General features: G+C 38.8%; 1 non-coding gene across 1 annotated transcript; it reads right to left on the bottom strand.

The window, feature by feature from the left end:
- Positions 1–2011: 2011 nt before the first annotated feature.
- Positions 2012–2130, bottom strand: LOC145391081 (5S ribosomal RNA). Its single transcript, XR_013895772.1, has one exon. It is a non-coding gene; the product is annotated as a 5S ribosomal RNA (ribosomal RNA).
- Positions 2131–6724: the final 4594 nt, after the last annotated feature.

Below are 6724 nucleotides of genomic sequence, written 5' to 3'. Positions count from 1 at the left end.
CTCCAATCTTCCCCTAGCTACTGTATACACATTTTTCCAGTCATTAGTTTTGAGAGGACCAGCCCACTCACCAAAATAAAACTTTTCAGAATGGTGAAAGTAGGGTAAACATGGGTCTGATATCTTAGTACATGTTGTTCAATGGAATGTCAACCGTAATGCGATGTAATATAAATAAAAATGGCCAGAACAGAGGAAAATTTGAACGACATTTCCCGGGTGAGTTCATTTGGTTGCTGGAAAGGTCTTCCACTATGGACAGTTTCCAACCATGATTTTTAGGAAATCAGTCTTCCTCAGGAAATTTAAAAATCTAAGAATTTGTGAAAGGATTACAGATGTTGCTTTGATATCTTAGTACATGTTGTACAATGAACTCTCATCTGTAATGCAATGTTTTTTAAACACGGCCCTCCCAGTGATTCCTGGGGGATTGGCCCTCTTTCTCCCTCCCCCCTTTGAAAAAAAAAAAAAAATGAGAAATAGGGAAACTCGAGCATATGGATATCAACGAAGTCGTCATACATATCGCAGGAAAAGGTATGCATTTTCCACATTTTCTCTGAATGCCCCGGAAGAAACCGCACATCTTTTTTATTTTTCAAGTAAATTTTGAATACGTACATGGTACATTATTTCCAGAGTACATCGTTTAGGTTTATAAGTATTTGAAAAAAAAAAAATACTCAACATATTTTAGATGTTACTGTAAATCACCCTTTTTTAATGAGAATGGGGTGTGTGGGTTGGGATATATTTAGTTTAAAGGTAAACAAGCTAATAAAGTTTACACAGCCCTGTTGTACGCTCACACACTCCTCTTGGCGTGCCATGCTTACAGTACACCCAGCACCCTCTAAACTTCTCAGATACGCTACTCACCTGTATTCTGCTCACACAAATATACTGCACAAAATACATTCTTGTACACTAGCCATACGTATTACAATGCAGTGTACATGAAATTGTTCCATCAGCTTCTACCTGCATACTTTTCTTTTAGTAACCCCTCCTCTTTCATTGCTTTCATTTGGCTTTTCTTTTCTCTTTTATCTTATACAAAACATTTAAAATTATCTGGACGAACGAAATAATTTTTATTTTCGCTATGACAAGATAATTTATTAAGGCCAGGGATGGCTTCCATTAATTAAGGGTTTAAAATAATCTCCAGTAACCTTCTAACATACTCAGCCCATAGGCGCCATTCTTAGTATATTCTTGCTATTTTCTGACGATTTTGATATGATAAAGATAAACGTTTCAAATCGAGGGGGTTACATACAGCTTACATGAACATGTTCACTACAACAGCTTCTTACAGAGATCAGTAAAATAGTCTGAAGGAAGTCTGATTGATTTGGAAAATACGTCACTAGTGAAGCAGTTAATGAGTTGCTTCATATCAACAGTTAACCTCTTGATGCTTGAGTTCCGTCGCATTTTTATACTGTGTTAAGATTAGGTAAATATCTATTTCTCAAAGGGTTAGTGCAATAATGTGTAGGAACACTTATTCTAATTCAGTTACTGGTTACAGGTGAAGGTCCAGTGGTCTGAGGTGCCTGTCGGAGTGAAGAGATGGCAATTAATATGTGGCGGTGGCGGAAGAAAGGAGCACTGGTGGTCATGAGTGTGGCGATGGCAAGTATGGTGATAGCTGTACTGTTGTCACTGTTGCACTCACTTCAGATACAAGGTCAGCTATGGTACTTTTCTTGTTGTTACAGCAACCCCTTTTAGAAGTCTTATACATGTACAGGGAAGTTTATATTTACCATGAATGAAACGGTAACTATGTCTCAGTTAAATGATCATGCTCTTACAAGGAAGTCCGAATCGTGGTTTTATATATATATATATATATATATATATATATATATATTTTCATTCATTCATTGCCAGACGCCATGTATCCCAAACGGGGTGGCCAAGGGCTTAGAGTTAATTGTTTTACAGGGAGGGGCACTAATTCTCCACCAACCCCACTTGACACGTAGGGAGAACGTTATGCCGACAGCATCTGGTGTTCCCAGGCGGTCACTCATCCAAGTACTAACCAGACCCAACGTTGCTTAACTTCGCTGATCGGACGGGAAGCGGTGTACTCAACGTGGCATGGCCGTTGGCTATATATATATATATATATATATATATATATATATATATATATATATATATATATATATATATATGTATATATATATATATATATATATATATATATATATATATATATATATATATATATATATATATATATATATATATATATATATATATATATATATATATATATATATATATATATATATATATATATATATATATATATATATATATATAAATTGGGAAAATAATCATGCCGTGCTTTGATGAATTATTGCCTCAAATGATTATCTTCTTCCAAAAACTTTTATGAATGTGGGCGATGCAGCATGGCAAGATGACCTGTATTAATGGCACACCGCAGGGTAATTAACCCCTAAATGGCCGCCAGCATAAAATGACGCTTTACTGTAGGGGGGCCAGTGATGTTGATGCAACGTGATCTAAAAAAAATTGCGAACAATTTTGGAAAAGGATCGAAGGTCTGGGAGATGTTGACACTGACCTACTGTACCCTCTAAACCACTCAGATGGTCAGTACCGGTATATGTCGTGAATCAGTCATGAGTCGACATCAGTCTTTGGCTTCCCTCAGGTGTTAGTGTAAGCAAGGGTAAGAAAGTAAGTAAGTCAAGGAACGAAAGAAAGTGTGTTTTGCAGACAGTGACTGCTTATTAATGTTTGCTTTTGACCTGGGGGAGGAGGAGAGAGAGAGAAGCATCCTTAGAGTTTGCTCGCTCTGCCAACTCTATAACCCACAACCTACAAGCGTAAAGTAAGTTTTTTTTTTCCTATACTAATTTTATTTGAGTAATTTTATCTTACTGTATTGTTTTCCTTATTTTTTTATTGGCAGGAAAAATATTCATATTCCTTGTTTATTATATTTACAACAACTTACAACCTCACCATCCCTTACCCATTCTTTTCCCCGCCCACCTTTTTTCCCCGCCCACTTTGTAATCCCTGGTTTTATTTATTTATTTATTTATTTATTTATTTTTTACCACGAGGGTTCTTCATAACACAGAGCTGCACCCCTTATATTTCTCCTCTCTTTCCATCTCTTTCCATATGCACTATACCTCTCTGAGCAAAAAAACAACTCCATACAGGAATAACATTATCAACATAAAAATAGGGGAAAATATTCATAGTTATGGTATGTTTATATACAGTATAAGTACACATATTTAGTATTGAATTAGTTCATTTTACATATTTCTTGTTTTGCACAAGCATTTCAGCAACATATGATGCTTTCTCGTGGTGAATATATGGATTTAAAACCTTACCTTCCCTTTACAGTAATTCCCTCGTCCGAGATGCTAATCTCAGGTCGATCTTGGTTGCGAAGGCTCAGCCTATACACACACACAGCAGCACCCATTATCTTGAAACAGACTAAAAAAAGTTTCCTTCTTCTTTCTTTCCATTTGCATTACACCACCCAGGGTAAGAAAAAAAAAAAAAAAAAAGAATGAGGGAAAACATTCAGAATTATATTTTGATTTATAAGTAGATGTATGTACTGAATTTGTTCATTTTACACATTTCTTGTTTGGCACAAGCATTTCAGCAACAGTTGAGGTGTTCTCGTGGTAAGGAAATGGATGTAAAACCTTCCCTTCCTTTCATGCTAATCTCCAAGTGGGAGGTGCTAGTCACGGGTCGTATCGAATTTTAGCTGCTATGGTTCAGCCTATATACACAGAGTAACACCCTTATCTGGTTATGGTAAAAAAAAAAAAAATTGCATCTCTCGCCTCTGTTTTGACACAAACTACACCACTCAGAATACAAAAGGAACTCGATACTTGCATAAACACAATAAAACATAAAAAATGCGAAAAAAATATTGTTTTTGTAAAACCTTCCATAATATGTACTGATTTTGTTTGTAATACATAGTTTTAATCATTTCAAACCATTTCAACAACACTTTTTTTTGGGGGGAGTGGAAATATGGATATTTAGCACAATCCTTTGTTGCTCCTCAGCTTAGTTTTTATCAGCATGCACGCGGTAATTCTGCAAAGCTTTCCGCGCTTCACTGCGAAACAAAAGATGGATTTAGGAAGCTAAAAACTACATTACCAGGTGCGCCAGACGATTCTCTTCAAGTTGGTAGGGAAAAATATTCGATTTTCGAAACATGAAAAATGGTCTCAGTGCCCGCCAGGGGGACCAGTAACTTTCCGGAGGCACTGCCACGGACGGGTTAACAATGGATTGTTCAGTTAGCTTATGTTAGGCTCCTCAGTTAGCTTAAGTTGTCCGGTTAGGTTAGGTTAGATTTGATCAGTTAGTTTAGGTTAGGTCATTCAGTTAGGTTAGGTTTGGTTGTCTGGATAGGTATGGTTTGGTTGTCTGTTTAGGAAAGATTGGATGTCTGGTGAGGTAAGATCTGGTTGTGTGGTAAGGTAAGGTTAGGTTTGGATAAGTTAGGCTAGGTTGTTCGATTAGGAGAGGTTAGGTTGATCATTTAGTTTTGGTTTGGTTGTTCAGTTAGGTCTGCTCAGTTTGTTCGGTTAGCTTTGGCTAGCTTGTTCAGTTAGCTTAGATTAAGATTTTCGGTTCGGAACGGTTAGGCTATTTTAGGTTAGGTCACGATAGGTTACTGTTAAATAAATAACGCAAAATAATAATGACCTAACTTATTTTCCTTGCTGGGGTTTTTATCACAGAGAGTTTTGTTCTAGGAGCCTTTTGTTTTACATTTGTAGGAGAGTACAGTACTGTACGGGGCACAGCAGTGCAGTGTGCAGCTATGTACAGTGCACATTAATGCTGTAGCAGTGTTGTACAGACGTAACGTTAGAATATGATTGTACATTTCTGTATAGCATAATGGAAGTAGTGTACATTATTGTATAGTAACATATAATACTGTTGCACAGCACACAGTACCAGTAGCAGTTGTGCAAATAAGTGTTGTAGAGTAATAATTTGAGTAATGTCTTCAGAGAAATTAGTTGGAGAAGAACAGGGAGGCTTTAGGAAGGGAAGAGGTTGTGTAGATCAGATATTCATTCTCAGATCTTTAGTGGAAAAGTTTCTAGAGAAGGGAAAGAAGTTGTATGTGGCTTTCATGGATTTGGAGAAAGCATATGACAGGGTGGATAGACTAGGATTGTGGAAAGTGTTAAGAATATATGGAGTAGATGGGAAGTTGTTGAATGCTGTGAAGAGTATGTACGATGGTGCGAAGGCTGCAGTGCGTGTGGATGGTGAACTAAGTGAATTTTTCTCTTTGAAAGTTGGGTTGAAACAGGGATGTGTCATGTCTCCATGGTTGTTCAATCTGTACATGGATGGGGTAATAAAAGAGGTACAAGGTAGGGTAGTGGATGTTGGAGTGGCCCTGGTGAGAGAGGATAGTGTTTGGAAACTCCCTGTACTGTTGTTTGCAGATGATACTGTGTTGTTGAGTGAAGACGAAGGGGAGCTGCAAGGCTTGGTGGATGAGTTTGAGAGAGTGTGTAAGAAACGGAATCTAAAGGTGAATGTAGGGAAGAGTAAAGTGATGGTCTTTGAGAGAGGTGAAGTCAGTGAATGTACAGCGAGGTTGGATGGTGAGGAATTGGAAAATGTGAGTACGTTTAAGTACTTGGGTAGTGTGATGAGTAAGGATGGAGGTTTGGAGGATGAAGTGCTTGAAAGGGTACAGCAGGGAAGAAAGGTTGCTGGTTCTTTGAAAGCAGTGATAAGAAACAGGGAAGTGAGCATGGAAGTGAAAAAGTTACTACATGACAATATTGTGATACCAACTCTAACGTACGGAAGTGAAGCTTGGACGTTGCTGGAAGGACACAAGTCAAGAGTGAGAGCAGTGGAAATGAGTTATTTAAGAGGAGCCTGTGGAGTCACATGGAGAGACAGGCTGACGAATGAGGATATAAAAGAGCGTTGTGGTGTTGATGTGGATGTGATAGGAAGCGTTATGAGGAACACACTGAGGTGGTTTGGCCACGTGGAGAGGATGGAGGGTGAAAGACTGACGAAGAGAGTGTATGTGAGTGAGGTGGAGGGGGAAAGAGGGAGGGGGAGGCCGAGGATGAGATGGAGAGATGGGATGGAGAGGTATATCAGAGAGGGGGGTGTGAGTTGGGAGCAGGGGAGTGAAATGGCGGGGGACAGGGCGACTTGGAGGCGATTTGTTTGTGGCCACCCCAAACGGGATTGAGGCGTCTGGCGATAGATAGATAGTCTTCTGCACACTCGTTAATTTCCATGACATATATTTCGTGTTTTTCATTCCAGTGTGAAAAGGCCTGTACCCTGCTTTGTTTTGAGTTCTTTTCAGCTGAGGTTAAGTGTCTCTAAACATGATGATGGCTCCTTGGGAAAGAAGCATCCTGTGTTGTGATTGGTCAAAGAAATCATCAGCACAGCGGGGAAAAGTTCCCCCAAACACAGCGAATTCTCCTCCACCCTAACTTACGGTCACTGTGCGAGGGTGGGAGATGTGTTAGAATACTGTAAAAAGCTGACCAACGTACGGGGACCATAGATGCGGCACCATTACAGTGCCCTTAGGGGGAGACGTTAGCACAGTATATCAGTTCCCGTGTTTCGTATTTCGAAGAACACTATCTTTGGATGAAATAGTACC

This window comes from Coenobita brevimanus, chromosome 16, assembly GCF_032717465.1.
Source record: "Coenobita brevimanus isolate Jiangsu-jjx chromosome 16, ASM3271746v2, whole genome shotgun sequence".
In the NCBI taxonomy this organism is placed as follows: Eukaryota; Metazoa; Arthropoda; class Malacostraca; order Decapoda; family Coenobitidae; genus Coenobita; species Coenobita brevimanus.
The sequence above is the reverse complement of the archived record's forward strand: the minus strand, read 5'-3'. Positions and strand labels throughout refer to the sequence as shown.